Genomic DNA, 16,952 nt, shown 5'->3' on the forward strand with positions numbered 1-16,952 from the left:
TTATACCCAGATCTTACAGTTTGGTTTGAATACAGTTAGAAAGGAGGTGATCCCATCAGTAGTCCTAGGACCCTTTAAGTAGGAAGAATAGTATAACAAAGAAGTGCTAAAGAAAATAGATAAATAGTGCCAAAATAAATCTATAAGGTCACTACAATATCGCTGAGCATAGATGAAAGCTAGAAGAGATGTTAGAGAACATCTAATCAGATATCCTGACCCAGATAATAAAAGCATAGGGCTACAAATCAGAACGTCTGCATTTTTAAAATGTTTGCATGTTGTCCCCTCCATTAGATTGTTAGCTCCTTGAAAGCAAGGGCTCAACTTTTTTCTTCCTCTGTACCCCTGTGGTTTAGTACAGTGTCTGGCATATGGTGGGAGTTCAACAAATTTTCATGCATATATGTGTGCATTCATTCATTCATTCGTTCATTTGTTTATCTATCTATTCATTAATAGTTCCAGCTTGGTCACTAACCAGCATAATTATTCACATTTATATTATACTTTATGGTTTATAAAGTGCAAATGCAGAATCATTTGTCAACTTTCAGGCACTATGTAAATACAAGTTATTATTATAAAATGCATTATATATACATTATCTCATGCTATTCTTACAAAAATTCTTCAATTCCTGATAATAATAGGGTAACCATTTTTATAGAAAATGAAAATAAGCTAAAGGGGGCAAAAGACTTCTTTTTAAAATAATTCAGTTGGTTAAATGTCAGAATTGGAATTTCTCTTTCCACTATATCATGCTGTTAAGTCTCATTTTCCTGACCCTGCGTTTGTTTCTCTGTAAAATGAAAACATTGGACGAAATGACTTTTAAAGTCTCTTTTAGTTTGAATATTTTATGATTTAATAACATAAGTAGCTAACTAATCTGGAAGAATAGCTTAACTTGGATCCATGGACCATGAATAAATTTTGAAGGAATTCTGGAGCTTGTAAACTTAAGACAAAATGTCATCTTTATTTTCACTAACCTCTAACTGAAATTTTAGTGTTTCTTTCAATCAGGAATCAACCTCCCACTATTTTAGAGTCAATAGGTTTTTACCAGGCTGCCAAGGAGGGTTATGACACAAAAAGTTTAAGAACCTTCATCTTGTGTTTTCTTGAAGGTTCCCATTGATCATTCTCTCTTGGAAACCTGTAAAAAATTCCTTCTCATGTCAAACTGGAATTTTAAACTCTTTAAATCTATTTATTCTGTATCAATATGAGTGATCCTGGATGGGTTCCTTAGGTAGCACCATGATTGAATGGAAAGAATGCTAAATTTGGAATCTCAATAGATATCAAGTAAAGACTGTTGGATCTATTGAAAATGACTTGGCTTTAAATGCATTTATTTAGCACCTATTATGAGTCAAGCATTGAGTTAAGCTCTAGGATACAAAGATAAATACTAGCAAAATATCCCTGTACTAAAGGAGCTTACACTCTGAAGGGGACTGGAGACAATACTGGCTATTAGATAGATAACTATGTAGAAGACATACACACAGCAGATAAAAGGTAACCTGGAAGGCAAAGGCACTAGAAGCTGGGGAGATCAAGAAAGGTCTCTAGCATCTCCCTGATCATCGGTTTCCTACTCAGTAAAATGATGGAGTGAGTAAAAGCAATATTTCAACTGTAAACAGCAATTTTATAATTCCTTGCTTTGCTAAGACTGGTCTGGAAAAGCTTATAAAGTTTGCAAGTAGAATTCTCTTTTCTCCTTGGCTTTCATCCAGTTGGGCTCTCATAGACCACAGGGTGGCAGCAAAAGCTTTTGAATCTTAACCTCAAATGCCAATGTCATCATTGTCCCATGACTAGATCCCAGAAGTCTACCCTGGTGGTTCAACTCTGCAGCTGCTGCTTGAATTAATTCATTGGCATGAGGTAGACATGGGCAGTTTTTAAAGGAGCCACAAGTTTTTCTAGAGATTGGAATGGCCTTAGAACATTAGACAGAAATGGCAACAGGACTGCCAGTCTCAAGCTGAGAGAAATTCAAGCTGAGAGAGGTTTGCTGGAAAGAATGTTGACTTTATTAGAAAATTTAGGAGAAGAATATGGTGGAGTAGGAAAAAAAAACAAAACAAAACCCAAAAAACATTGGTGTCATATCTTGCTTCTGTCACTGCCTTTAGCAAATCATCGAAATTCATCAAACCTCAGTATCCTTACTTGTAAAATGAGTTAGACGACCTCTAAGGATCTAGAGATCCTTCAGTCTGTTTTGTAGCTTTTCACTAGAAAACTGTTTCACTAGTAATGAAAGGGGAAGACATGAATTTTAACAGTAGCACTCCGTTGCCAGGTTGGTAATGGGGCCAGAGAGCCAAAGAGCTAGAAGAAACCTTCCAAAAAATAGGAAGAAATCTTCCCTTTGGGGGGTTGGCCACTAATACAATAATATATCCAGAATGAATTGTTGGGAGGAGGGGATGATTTATGCTAGGAACAATATAATAATTATTTGGATAGAGATTGATTAGATCCCGAGTAGCCAATTTTAATGAGATTTAGAAGAAATATTTACATTTCTGTCGATATAAATGAACGTCACATTTACCTTATCTTATTTTTCTTTCACACCAACCCTGAAAGGTTGGTAGTACACTTATTAATGCCTACAAGGTCCAGCCCCTCTTATTAGGGGAATCAGTAGAGCTGGGTTGGGTAGAATTCCCCTCTTAGATGGAATCTCAAATGTTTCTACAAGTTAAGTCTTATTTTAAAACCAAGGTCTACTTGCTATTTCATTTAAAGGATCTAATTAGACTATGAGTTCCTTGAGAATGAACTGTCTTTTTACCTTTCTTGGAATCCTTATTGCTTAGTACAGTGAGGTACTTAATAAATGCATGTTGACTGACTGTTGACTTTCTATTTTCAATCTCTGTGCTTCTAGTGAATCCATATTGCTTCTAGAAGCAAAAACAAAATTCTCTGTTTGGCTTTTAACTTTTAACCTCATAACCTGGCCCCTTCCTATATTTCTGATCTTTTTTATCTCTCATTCCCTATTAGTACTCCAGAATCCAATGACACCAAGCTTACTTGCTTTTTCTCACATATGATTTTCTCTCTCTGCCACCTGGACATTTTCATTGATTTTCCTCTAGGATTGGAACTCTCCCTCCAGTCTTTCCTATGAAGCATTTATTTCCGTATTTGTCCTGTGCTAATATACTGTCCTGGTCCTGAATGAGTCCTGCTTACTCTTGACTCATCCATACAACCAAAGTATTGTTACCAGTTTACAGATTAAGACAGAAAGAACTAAAATTGCTTTCTGAGATTCACATATATAAGGAAATGGCATATTTATGAATAGAACCCAGGTCTCCTGGTTGCCAGTCTAATGTTTGTTGGACCTGTAGTCAGGATAATGGGGGAGAGAAAGAAACATTGTAGAAAGGAACCTAAGTGGTATGTGAGTTGTCCAAGGGAAGTTTCCCGAAGAAGCTTCTACTTTGCTCTTGCTGCTAAGCTAAATTACTGTAAAGTTGGCTAATATTGCCTATGCATTTCTACCTAGAGTTGTTGTGGCCAGGACAAAGAAGACAGAAGGAAGTAATGGGAATAGAACTGGTGTATTCTTGAAAGAACAGTTGTGATTTCAGGTGTTATAAAGTTTGATAGTGAGACTAGAGCTAGGAAAGTGTGTGAGTATGACACACCAGCATAATTCCAATAGTTAGAATTGCTGGGCACATCTTTGTATAGTATTTACATTTTCTACATAATTTTCTTTGAAGATGACATCAATGGCAAGAAGCCTCTTTGAGTTGCTGTGCTAATCTTTAGACCAAGATGCCCATGCCTTGAGAACCAATTCATGTTCATGGTAGGGTAGGGTTCATGACAAGGTAGACCAATAATGCTGCATGTTGTACTGTTTTCAGTGTGAACATATAGAGACATTCCCCTGCTTTGAGGATGTGCCAGTAACAATAGTCAATAGCAAATCTAGTTATCAGAAATGGGTGACTAATAAGAGTAATAACTGTTATTCTGTATACTCAAGGACTGAGTCAGTCTCTCAGTGGAGAGATAATACATATAAATTACTTTATGAGGCCTGACATGCAATATAAATTTGGTTTTCCTAAAACTCAAGTCCAATATGTTACTCTCCTCTTCAATAAACTTCAGTGACTTCTTAATGTCTTAATGGCTCAAATACAAAATGCTGTTTGGTATTCAAAGCCCTTCATAACCTAGTCCTGTTTTACTTTCTAGTATTCTTATATTTTACTCTAAGTCATATGTTTTTTGATACAGTGACTCTGGCCTCCTGGCTGTCACATGAACAAGATTTTTCAATCTCTCAATTCCAGGAATTCTCTCTGACTGCTCCCCACACCACTGTACCTGAAATTCTCTTCCTCCTCCACTCTGTCTACTGACCTCCCTGGATTCCAAAATCATACTGTTTATTGTAAACCTTCTTCAACCTCTCTTAATTCTAGTGTCTTCCCTTTGTTGTTTTCTATTTATCTTGTATATAACTTACTTAATGCTTATTTGATTGATTGCTTTATTGATATTGTATCTAATACTTATAAGTTTTTGCTTATATAATATGATTTGAAGGAATCCCAAAGAGGTTTCCATTCCCCATCTCCACTAAAAATTACCTTCCATACTGATTTGCCACAGTGCCTAAAAAGTTATTCATTGAATTAAGACATTGAAGTCTTTTTGTTATGTTTCTGGGGGAAGAAAAAAGGCATTGATTCATTATGTAGCATTAATGTTTCATTGTAAATTTGTTTATTAGAGAAGACTTTTTATACTCAGTATATATACTTCCTATACTCCTGAGGGAATGTGCTACAGAGGAACAAGAAAAAGAGAGGAGAAGATGGAGAAGGAAAAATCAAAGGAGAAGGGAGGGAAAGATTAAGAGTGTATTTCAGGAAGATAGATCCAAATGGGTCTAGCCTGAGAGTACTTGGTTCCTAATGAAAGGATGCCCAAAGGGAGAAGGGGGTCATTGAAGGGAGATAGAAGGCTTCCAAAAGACAAATTTTCCTGACAGAATTTTGCCAAGGGTTGGGTCTGTTTGAGGTTCACATAGACACAGTAAATTTGAACTTTCTCAAGTCACAGCAAATCTTATTGATTACTAAAATAGAAATAACCCTAACTCAGTGAGGCATGAAGGATTCCAGGAAGCATCCAAGAAATAATTTTCTCAGTGGGACCAAAGAGCCTGTGGTCACATATCTTTGTATCACATAAATGCAGAAGGAGGACCAGGATCTCTGAATAATAAGTCTGAGTCCCCATCTCTGCCACTGACTTTGGGAAAGCCACAACCATTCTGAGCTTCATGGTCTTCATCTGGAAAATGGGGATAATGATATGTGTTATTTTCTACTTCCTAGAGTGTAGTAACAAAAGTACTTTGATAACTATAAAGCTGAGTGACTATGGACAAATCATTGAAATTCCCTGAAGTTTTCTAATTTATAAAGTAGAAGAATAAGAGAGCATGGTATAATTGAAAGAAAATTCAATTTGAAGCCAGAGGACCAGGTTTCCAAGCCCAACTACCTGCATGATTTTGAGCAAGCAATAACCTCTTTGAGCCTCAGTTTCTTCATTTGTAAAATGAAGAGATTGGACTTGATGATCTAAGCTCCTTTTGAGCTCCAGACCCATATATTTCCTGGGGATGAGGAAAGGCATTCCATAAACCTTTAATGGAGGTGGATAAATGGGGATTATCTTGGCTAGTATTCTTGGACTTGGATCCTTTGCTGCCCCTAAATTTCATATGATTAAGACCATCAGCCAAATCCAAATACTGCTCAGAGGCCAATGATAAGTGGATTGGAATTGAAGTTCATTTTTCAGCCATGAGAGGAGGGCTCCCTGAGCTCTCAAAACAGGCTTTTCACAACTTTTTGTCATCCATACAAAAAACATCCCATTTTTGGAACAGCTTTCAGTAGGCAATTCATGCCCAAGTTTAAGCCACTCTTTGGCTCTAGTGAATTGTTAGAGCTGTCTGTCTTGGCAACACCCTGTGCTTTAAACTTCATTTCAGGTCTTCCTTGGGGACCATCTGGGCTACGCCCCTCCTATCTTTTCCTCCAAGCCCCATTCCCTCACCACTCTCAATGCTTTGTCTCTTCACAGCTGTTTCCTGATATTCTGCTCCTCTCCCCTAGATAGTTTCTTTTATTTTCCAGTTGGGCTTTGTTCCATGTTATCTTTTCCGAGCCTTAGCCCCCAAACTTCCCACCCTCTCCCTCCACCCTCCCTATGGCCATAGTGAGATTACAAAGAATGGGGAAACTTCTCAAGCTCAGCTGAATCTGCCTCTGGATTTGAATACCTCCCTTTAAGTGGGTTACTTCAGGGGAAAAAAATGTCAAAGGGCACGGGGCTATTTCGGCAAGTACCACAAACGGCCTCTTCCTTTCCAAACAAAACCTGTTCCCTCCTCCCCCTTCTCAACCTCATGCTATGAAAAGAGAGAGTGGCGTATGGTAGGGAAGGAAGGGGGCAGGGAAGATAGTTCAGTCATTAAAAATAAACAAGCTGGCTTCTTCTATGAACTGAGGTGAGGAGTAGGGTCGCCATGTGTGACTTTAATTAATCATCTCCTTCACACACCATCAACACAAGTGACAACTTGTGTCTGGCCCTTCAGTCCAAGGTGCCATGATATATGGCCTGGGGAGGTCTGGATTCTGGTTGTAGATGATCCTGAAGAGATGAATGCCTGTGTCCTAGGCTGAGATGGAAGAGTTAATCATGATGAAGAGTCGGTGCATAGGGTTATGCAAGCAGTAGTTTCCAGTCCTTCCCCAAGTTACAGGGAGGAGCCTATCCCTTTCCCCCCACCTCCAAACCCCCACCAGTATATAATGGTTAAAATATTCAGGTTTTTTTTTTTTTTAAAGTATTGGCTACTTTTATGGCAGTCCAGTTGCCAATTTGGGTGTTGCTATTGAGGATTCCGAGAACACAGTTATGAAATTGGAAAATCTGTCTTTGCTGCTTCCTCCCTTTGCATTTCTTCTCTGAACCTCACACTTTCTCTCAATATTTCTTCTCCCTCAGAGTGTCCATTTTTTCTAAGAAGTTAAAATACTGTGTTTTATTAGAAAAAAACTAAGGGCTACATTTTGTAGACCATGAATCCTGCTCCTAAAATGATATTAATAATTAATGACAATTAGTAAGGAGAAATATTGGGATATAACTGGTAGAAGGTTGGTCTTAAAACAGGAGTTCTAAACCATTTTTTTTTTGTGTTATGGATACACTTGACAATTTGGTGAAGCCTATAGATTTCTTCTTAAAGTAATATTTGTAATACATAAAGCAAAACACATTAAATAACAAGTGAAAAATATACTGAAATATTGGTATTAAAATATATCACAGATAAGTTTTTAATTTGACTAGCATGAAGAAGGTACTATTAAGTATCTTCCATTCAGACTTTCTCACCAGAATGATAGGTACTTAAATCATTCTGCTTTGGTGTGGCAATTATGGGAGTTGTTGAGGTGAGAGTATTTGAGGAAGGCAAAGAACTTGTTTCAGGTAGTGCTTTGTCTAAGGAGAATGGGAAAATACCATTATGTCATTAAAAACAAAAACTAAAGTCAGAGCCACATTCTTTCTTAGCCAAGTCTTCCATCCATTCTGAGCTATGGGAGGTCCTATTCAGAACACTTGTGAGATCTCTCTGATGTCTGGTGGACTGAAGAAAGATTAGATAACCCAGTACCTTTAAAACTAAGCCAGCTGCAACTCAGAACTTTTCAGTTTAAGGGCTCTGCCAGACTCAGCTTCCCCAATAGTTAGGATTACAAATATGTGCCATTACATCTGGCCCAAATGATATTCCTAAAGCTCAGGACTAACCATGCAAGTTTCACTCTTCAATAAACTATATTTACCCCTAGGATTAAATACAAGCTTTTTCCTTTGGCATTTAAAACCCTCTACATCAATTTGTTTTGTCAAGCTGTGGATATTTGTTATAAGATTTTTATTATTTTAAAAATTATTCATGGTGAATCTAATGGGAAGGAAAGAGAATAAAATTTGAAAAAATAAAATCCTTTACACCTTTTTTTTATTTTTTTTTTTAGTGTGTTAACCATTTCTTCCCTTCATTACCCTATGGTCCATGTTTTTCACACTTGATATTGCCTCTCCTTGTTCTATGACTTTTCATTCTCCCCTGAGAATTTCTAGTTTCTTTTAAATCTCAAGTCAAATGCCACCCCTTACATGGGCATTTTATTGAATCTTCCCGTCTACTAATACCTCTCCTCCAATTTCTTTATATTACGTTTTTATGTAAACTTTTTTGTACACATGTTGTATTCCCCAGTGAAATATTAATTACTTGTGGTCATGGATTATTTCATCCTTGTCTTGTATTCCCTGTAATTAATGTTTGGTACATAGTAGGTCTTAATGTTTGTCAATTGGTTGATATGTTAGAAGGCAAACATCCAACCCAGAACATTCAATACATCTCATTTATTTTTATAGAGAATAATGGTGTGATAGAATGGGGCTTGAGACAAATAAATTTTGATAGAGGTTTAGGAAAATAATGGGTCCAGTGTACTGGATGCTATTTGGAGGACATCACCTCCTAATTTTCTGGGCAGCCAAGTGATAGCATAAGATTGGTGAGAGGGAGAGGGAAGAGTTGTCAATAAAAGGGGAAGAATGAACAAGACAAGGGGTGATACCACTGAAGATAATTTAAGCTACTTGACAATTTTGCTTCAGGCTAACCCTGTAAAGGCTATATCTGCAGTATTCTCATATTTATATATTCCAAAGAAATGGACCTAACAGTCAAGTTCCATTTCCATATATTTGACCCCAAAATATTCTCTTACATTTGTGGAGTATTTTCTAGTTTACAGATCAGCTTTACACAGAGCTTCTAAGCAACTCATTTAGTCTTTACAGCAACTCTGAGAAGTAGCATGCACAGATACCATTACAAATAATGAAAGCATAATAATAGAGCTTAGACCTAGAGACAACTCTCAGAGATCCTAATTTGAAGAGCAGGTACTGATCTTCATTGGTAGAGGGTTTTCTGGAAGCTATTTATTCCATTGAAATCCTGAGTTTGCTTAAAAAAAAAGATTATGATAATAAATAATACTAACACTTAGCATAGTATAGTACTGTATAGTACTTTAAGGTTACAAAGTGGTTTTTTTTGGCATATATTATATCATGTGATTATCACATTATTCCTGAGCCCAGGACAGTTGTTGTTCTGACTTTGCAGATGACGAAACAGGATAAAAAAAGGTAAATGACCACACACCTTGCAAGTTTTTAGATAGAATTCAAACCCAGATTTTTTCTTAACTTCTTGTCCATATCTCTTTTTATTATTCCAAATACAGGCCTGATGATGGATTGTTTGTCTGTTTTCTGAGGACCAGTCTAGTTAAGTTTGAAGAACTTACTAGATTGACTCTAAGTGGAAGAATTTTGGGGATAACAGGAAAATCTCAAAGACCACCTTCTAAATTAGGGAGAAACTGAGATTTGTATTGGTCAGTGGCTCTGATGAAGTATTGAAATAAAAGAGTATATTTTATGTAGTAATAATTATTACTATTACTATCAGAAGAACCCATAGAAATGCTTTTCATGTATTCACTAGGTCACCTATAGAAGAATTATAGAGATATGGATAAGAATTGCATGAATTAAAGGGCAGAAATGTATTGAGATCTACATGGAAGATGAATACCTGCCTAAATGAAATGTATGAAACCATTTATGTCGAATTATATATGTAAGAATAACTCTTATTTATTTATTTATTTTTAATAATACTTTTTATTTACCAGATATATGCATGGGCAATTTTACAACATTGACAATTGCCAAACCTTTTGTTCTAATTTTCCCCCTCCTTCTACCCCCTCCCTCCAGATGACAGGTTGACCAATACATGTTAAATATGAATATGACTATTTGGCTTACCAAGAACTTTCCTTAAAACAACTTTTGCAATGTAGGTAATGCAAATATATTATCTTTGTTTTACAAGTAAGAAAATGGAAGACCAAATGACTTGCCCACAATCATGCTGCTAATTGCTAGGCTGGAACAAAGACCTATTTCTTATGAATTTAATTCTCTCCATAGGCAGCCCCCAAAATCACATCATGTGGCAAAGTGTCGGAAGAGAACGTGGAAATTGTATTGTTCTAAATTCATCCATATTTTACTTCAAGAAGGCTAAAATTATTCAATAGGAGAAGCTGGAGTCCAGGTTTTCCCCCTCTTTTCAATAGATTAATCAGGCTGTTTCCTATAGGCAATTGTGATAGAATGAAAAGATCAATGGAAATGAGTCAGGAGACCTCAGTTCCATTTTCAGCTCTGACACTTCTTAGCTATGTGACCATGGGTAAGTGAATTTACATCACTGAGTCTCAATTCTTCAATCTGTAAAATGGGAGCAATAAAACTTAAACTACCTACAATCCATATTTGTTGATGAGAAAGTCTACAAAACACTGAAGAACTGGATGTTATTTTTCTGCTTAAATAATTCAACTAGTGAGGTGTCCTGCCCTTGTGGCAAACAGACTCTCCCCTTATATCTTTGTCAAAGAGGGTCTGACTATCATTGTGTTCTCAGCAGGGGAATTTATTGTTCCTCAACATATCCTCATTGAGCCCCATGGGGAAACATGGATTGATGCCTTTGTTTAGGGAGTCAGGAAGGATGACCCCAAGGTCATTCTCAGAGGTGCCTTTTGGCACTAATTAAGAATGGCCTTCCACCCCAAACCATGACAAGGAGCTCTTTTTTACCAAGGTCTGCCCATGTGCTGGAGTAATTTGGTGTGGCTAATGAGGCTGAAATGGGGTTACATTTCAGAGGTGTGTGAAACCATGGGAATGCTTATCTAAGAAGTTTCTAGAATCAAGAATCAAATCTAATTTTTTTAGAGCCATTAGAATTAATATCCATTTATAACAGAAATTTTTTTTCCTTATGTGAGTCATAATTCTGGCATGATCTGCTCATAGTAGGTGAATAATGTGTTTATTGAATATAAATCATCTCTCTAAAACACAGCTGAGATTCATAAAGTGAACCCCCCCCCCCAGCCCTTGAAGTCTTGGAAAGGTCACTTTTTTCCTCAAATCTCATGCACTAATATATGTATAATTGGAGGAGAGCTCTTTCCTATTAACTATGATTTTTTTTAATCTACTACTGAATAAAAGCAGAAAATTTGAAGAGACAGTGAGCTTGTGGCCTGCTAAACAGGGTGCACACACACATACATATGTATTTATGCATATATGCATATATTATTTACCAGACCACTAGCTCATTGGCTCTCTTTCTCATGTGTATACACTCACACACACACATACATACATACAAATATAGTGTGGTATTGTATATATATATTATATACATATATACCTTATAAACATATATACATACAAATATATAGTTTATATTTTTATAGTGTGTGTGTGTGTATATATATATATATATATATATATATATATATATTTTTTTTTTTTTTTTTTTTTTTTTTTTTTTTTTTTAGTAACAGATAGTAACAACATGGTGGGGGTTGGGGAGCTATAAACATATATCTAAGAACCCGAGAAGCCTAGCAGCATTGGGTCATTTAATGTTTAATAAAGCTTACTTACGTATTTTAAAATTCTTGAGGATGTAACAGTATTTGGTATTTATAATGATTCTAAGATTACAGTACTAGAAAAGACTTTATGTATCATCTCACCTAATGTCTTATTTTACTAATGAGACAATTAAAGTCCAGGGTGCTGAGATGGTTTGCCCAGGGTTGTACAGATAGTATCAAAGTAGTAGTTTGAACCCAGGGTCTCAACTCCAAATTCCATTTTTTATTTTTAATCTCAATAATTCTTACCCCTTTTTTGTTTAATGGATCTCTTTGGTAGTCTGATGAAACCAATGGAGCTCTTCTCAGAATAGCTTTTTAAATGCATGAAACAAAATGCAAAAGATTACAAAAGAAACCAATTATATTGAAATATAGTTATCACCCATGGTTAAGAATCTCTGATTTATACCATGTCAATGCTGGGTCATTAGGAAAACAATTTACTCACATTCAGAATTCTTAGTTTAAGAAGTCAAAGAATTATGGAAAAAATTCCATCTGAAATGTTTCATTTTTTTTAAGTTTAAAAGGATAAGCTTCAGTTATCTGGAAAATCCATGCAGAATGAATTGTCAGCAATTCAAGATAAATGAGGTGTTTCTGAGGAGAGACATTAGCTTCTTAGATATTCTTACTATCACAGAGGCAAAGAATAAATCCCTTTCTTGGATCTGATCTCTTCTTTATTGATCATTATGGAGCAGGTTGCTAGCATTTTGTGAAACAATTACTACCGAAGCATGCTGTAAGTATTTCAACCCCAACATAATGTTGCAATATGGGAGTAAAAGGGGATGAACTCAAATCACAGTTGCAATATTTTCAATAGGATGCAGTCAAACAGGTGTAGAGAAGTTCAAATAGATCCTGAAGTGGTTTCATGAATTAATTGTGTCCGATTGAATCTATTATAAAAAACATATGTGTTCCTAAAAATCACTGTGTTATATGAAATCTTGCAATAAAATCCACAGGGTCTATGGCAAAAATTGACTTAGGAGCATATCAGTCAAAAACTTCATCTGCAAAACACACAAAAAAGGATAGGAATCTAATGAAATAGTAGCACAGTTTTAGACACGTCAAATGCTTAAGAAATGCATATGTACTATAATAAGTAGTCGAAGTGTTATATTCTTGGATTGCTGCTCAGCTTGTATCCTGGTTTCCACAGGTTCCAGACTGACATAATCAAGTAATAGAAAGGCAGGGGCTTGACCATGATAGAAGGTGAAGGAAAAAATAGGAGCTGATCAGCCCTCCCTAGCCCATGGTTCCTACTATAACAGAATATATACAATAAATATGGTACTTTACCTTAAAAAAGACCTGAAGATGACCTGTGGACATGTTGGAGGGATTGCAACTTATGAGTGCAATTTTCTGTGTCTTCTTACTGTTTCTTAAGGAACAAATTATGCCTAAACAAACATAAAATTAAAGTTATGCTCAAATTGTTCCCTAATAAATCAATAGTATTGGAACAAATTCTCATTTTTAAAACAAACTTTGTGGCAGAATTGACTATATAATATTGTTGTTCATTTGTTTCAGCCATGTCTACCTCTTTATGACCCCATTTGGGGTTTTCTTTGCCAAGAAAAAATTCTGGAGTGATTTGCCATTTCCTTCTCCAGTTCATTTTACAGATGAGGAAACTGAGGCAAACAGTGAAATGATTTGTCTAGAGTCACACAGCTAGTAAATGTCTTAGACCAGCTTTGAACTTGGAAAGATAAGTCTTCCTGATTCAGGCCCAGTGCTCTAACCACCACTGCCTAGTTGCCCCTGAATGTTTTATAACTACAATGAAATTTCTTTCTCTCCTATGATATTTATTCTTTGCTTTAAAATCTAGCCCTTTTTCAAACATTCTTATGTTGTAACAGATTCTTTGTGTCTGCCAATATTGTATTCCTAATTTAGTCATAAACTGACATCATATTACTAGTAGTAATGAATTCAAGGACTTGCAGTAATGAACCTTTAGGTACACTGTGAAGTTTTTTACTTTGGTGTACTGTCTCTGGAGAACTCTCCCTGAAAGCTTCCTTGAGGGTACATAGTGTCCTCATACTCTTGGGTTCCTTTTTGCTGCTGGGAAATGGTACCTGATCAATTCTTTCAGTTCATGAAATTAATGAATGCATGACTGAAGGAGAAATGAAGAGAGATATAATGAAGTAAGGAGATCTAGGTTAGTGTAAAGGGACAGGTCAATTCTCTAAGAGCCTCCATAGCTGTGGATCATGACATCTGAAGGAATTGCAAAGCAGCCTATGCTGACACAGATGTTGTGGAGTGAAATAAATTGAAGGCAGTGGGAAGAGGAGAGAGATCAGACAATGCAACGGCCTCTCAGTCAGAGAGATCAGAGAACAGCAACTGCCTCTCAGTCTCCTTGTATTATTATCTCACAAGAGGAGATCCATTTTGTAGGTCTGAGTTGGATCTCCAGCAGCCACTATCAGGTGGCTTCTATGTATTTCAACAGCTCTCTCGTGTATTCCAACAGGTTAGAATTCAGTTTTCTCATCAATAAAATGGTACTAATACTTATATTACCTAGATCACAAGACTATGATTATCAATGGAAATACTGTATATTATGAAGCACAATATAAATGTTATCTACTATTAGCCTCAAACAGATGCCAGAATATCCTTTGAATTTTCTTGTTATTATTCCAAATGTAGAGTTAGAAGCATCCTTAGAAATCCTAGAGATAGTCATGCAAGGGTTTCAGTGTGTGCTGATTACTGTCTTCTGCGAGTAACTACATAAGATAATACATAATAAAAGCAAGAGTTTTTTTTTTTTTTTTTTTTTTTTTTTTGTGACAAATTTGGAGAATCAGCTGGGATTTTCTCTAACCTCCAAAATGGTTGAAATTTAAAAACTGGTCTAATTAAAAGAGACATAAGAACCATGGAATCCTGATCCTGAGGATTTGGAAACACTTTAGAAGTGATTTACCAGGTGTCATCCAACCTTTGCTTGAAGACTTCCAGTAATGGCAAACTCACTACATGCAATGTTACTCATTTCACCTTCAGTCAGGTCTAAGTGTTAGGAATCTTTTCTTTCTATTTAGTTGGAACCAGCTTCTTAGTAACTTTCATCTTTTCCTCTTTGTTTTGTGCTCTAAGATGACCAAATCCATTCCCTCCTCCTCCTCCTCCTCCTCCTCCTCCTCCTCCTCCTCCTCCTCCTCCTCTTCCTCCTCCTTCTTCTTCCTCCTCCTCCTCCTTCTTCTTCCTTCTTCTTTCTTCTTCTTCTTCTTCTTCTTCTTCTTCTTCTTCTTCTTCTTCTTCTTCTTCTTCTTCTTCTTCTTCTTCTTCTTCTTTTTCTTCTTCTTCTTCTTCTTCTTCTTTTTCTTTTTCTTCTTCTTCTTCTTCTTCTTCTTCTTCTTCTTCTTCTTCTTCTTCTTCTTCTTCTTCTTCTTCTTCTTCTTCTTCTTCTTCTTCTTCTTCTTCTTCTTCTTCTTCTTCTTTTCCTCCTGCTTTTTTCTCTTCCTCCTCTTACTCTTCCTTCTCCTTTTCCTGTTCTTTCTCTTTCTCCTCTTCTACCTCTAAAGACTAAAAGTGTAGCCATTCTTGGACCAGCTTTCATTGCTAATTTTCCCAAAACTTTGACTGATTTTGTTTCTGTAAACAGATTTTACCCTCTTCAGTAGTCTGGTGGCCCCCAGCTACCAGAAGCTTACCCTATTGATACCAGACTCAATGCAGTCCTGGCCAACAACTGCTACTATTCATCATTACTCTCATTTGGTATACTTTATATATATATATATCTATATCTATCTTGTTTATATGTTAATATATGTGTCTATCTGTCTATCTTATTTTCTTTTCCAGTGTAAATAATAAGCCTATTATCATCCTTTAGGGGAGAAGCTTTTTTTTTTTTTTTTTGCTATTTATATCATCAGTTCATTGTATAATGCTTGGCACATAGTAGGCACTCAAAAGATGATTATTCAATTGAATTGAATTCAAATCTATGCCTGAATTTCACAGCCTGGGCAGGATATTTCTCATGATTCAACTGTAGGAAAGGAAATCAGAAATAGAACCAGAAAATGTGATGTAGCACTTAGGAGTGTGCCATAGTCTAGAATGTTTGCAGCAGCATACTTCATATTAACTGTGTTGACCTATATATATATATATATATATATATATATATATATATATATATATATATTTTTTTTTTTTTTTTTTTTCTTCCAGGACCTTTCTTGTCTTATTTCAGAGGATGGAGGAACAGTCTCTTGAGCTGTGTCTGACTGACCTTGTAGACATCTCAAACTTCAACATGTGTTATAATGGAAAGCGTATCAACATTGGAATAGTAGAACTCAGGCTCGACTCTTTCTTCAGACAAACCCCATTGATTTGTCTTAAACTATCTCTCCAGACTTTCTGTATATGCCATAGAAATATTTTCCTCTTGGAAGTTCACTCCCTTCCTCCTAGATTTCTCCTCAAGACAAAAGGAAGACTTAGGACAGCACAGTTTGCTGATGGGGGTACATTATGGCAGCTGTATTCTGAAGCAATTGCTATATGGGGAACTGAAATTGGGTAATCATACAGGTTGTAGTAGCATAAAAATAATAAAACACTTGTTAAGGACTCTTCATTTTCAAAATATGATCATTTCATTCTGATTCAATTCAATAAAAATATTATTTACCTATTACGTATAAGGCATTTATTAAGTGCCTATTATCTGGAAAGAAACAAAGAACAACTCATAAAAAATCCTTGCTCTCAAAGAATTTAGACTCTACTGTGGGATATATCATAAATAAACAAAACATTTAATAAACACTTGCTATATGCCAGTAGTTGAATAAGTATTGGAGATAAAGAGAAAGCTAAAAACATGAACTCTAACCTCAAAAGTGATATTCTAATGGGAGATACAACATGCAAACAATTATTCATAATAGATATACACAGAATAAATGGAAAGTAATTCCAGGTAAAAGAGACTAGGAAAGGAAGAAAAATCTCATTTTGAGTATGGGATTTCAGGGAAGCAGTAGAAGCCAAAAAGGAAGTGGCAGTGAGGAGGGCAAGGAGACAAGTCATGGAGATGAAAATAAAAGATGTCTGAGGATAGAAGTCCAGTACTTTTGAATTATAGAATACATGGAGGTGTTGAGTAAAGAATAAGAACACTGAAAATTTAAGATGGGGCCTTATTGTAAAAAGCTTCAAATA

The 16,952-nt window shown here is 35.9% G+C and overlaps 1 long non-coding RNA gene across 1 annotated transcript in view; it reads left to right on the plus strand.

Moving 5' to 3' along the window:
• The window catches only part of LOC141552717 (uncharacterized), a 71,911-nt gene extending 55,552 nt beyond the window's left edge, over positions 1-16,359 (plus strand). The window contains exon 2 of the long non-coding RNA XR_012485239.1: positions 15,954-16,359. This is a non-coding gene — a long non-coding RNA (uncharacterized LOC141552717). The remainder of the gene's footprint in view (positions 1-15,953) is intronic.
• Positions 16,360-16,952: the final 593 nt, after the last annotated feature.

This window comes from Sminthopsis crassicaudata, chromosome 1 (assembly GCF_048593235.1).
Source record: "Sminthopsis crassicaudata isolate SCR6 chromosome 1, ASM4859323v1, whole genome shotgun sequence".
In the NCBI taxonomy this organism is placed as follows: Eukaryota; Metazoa; Chordata; class Mammalia; order Dasyuromorphia; family Dasyuridae; genus Sminthopsis; species Sminthopsis crassicaudata.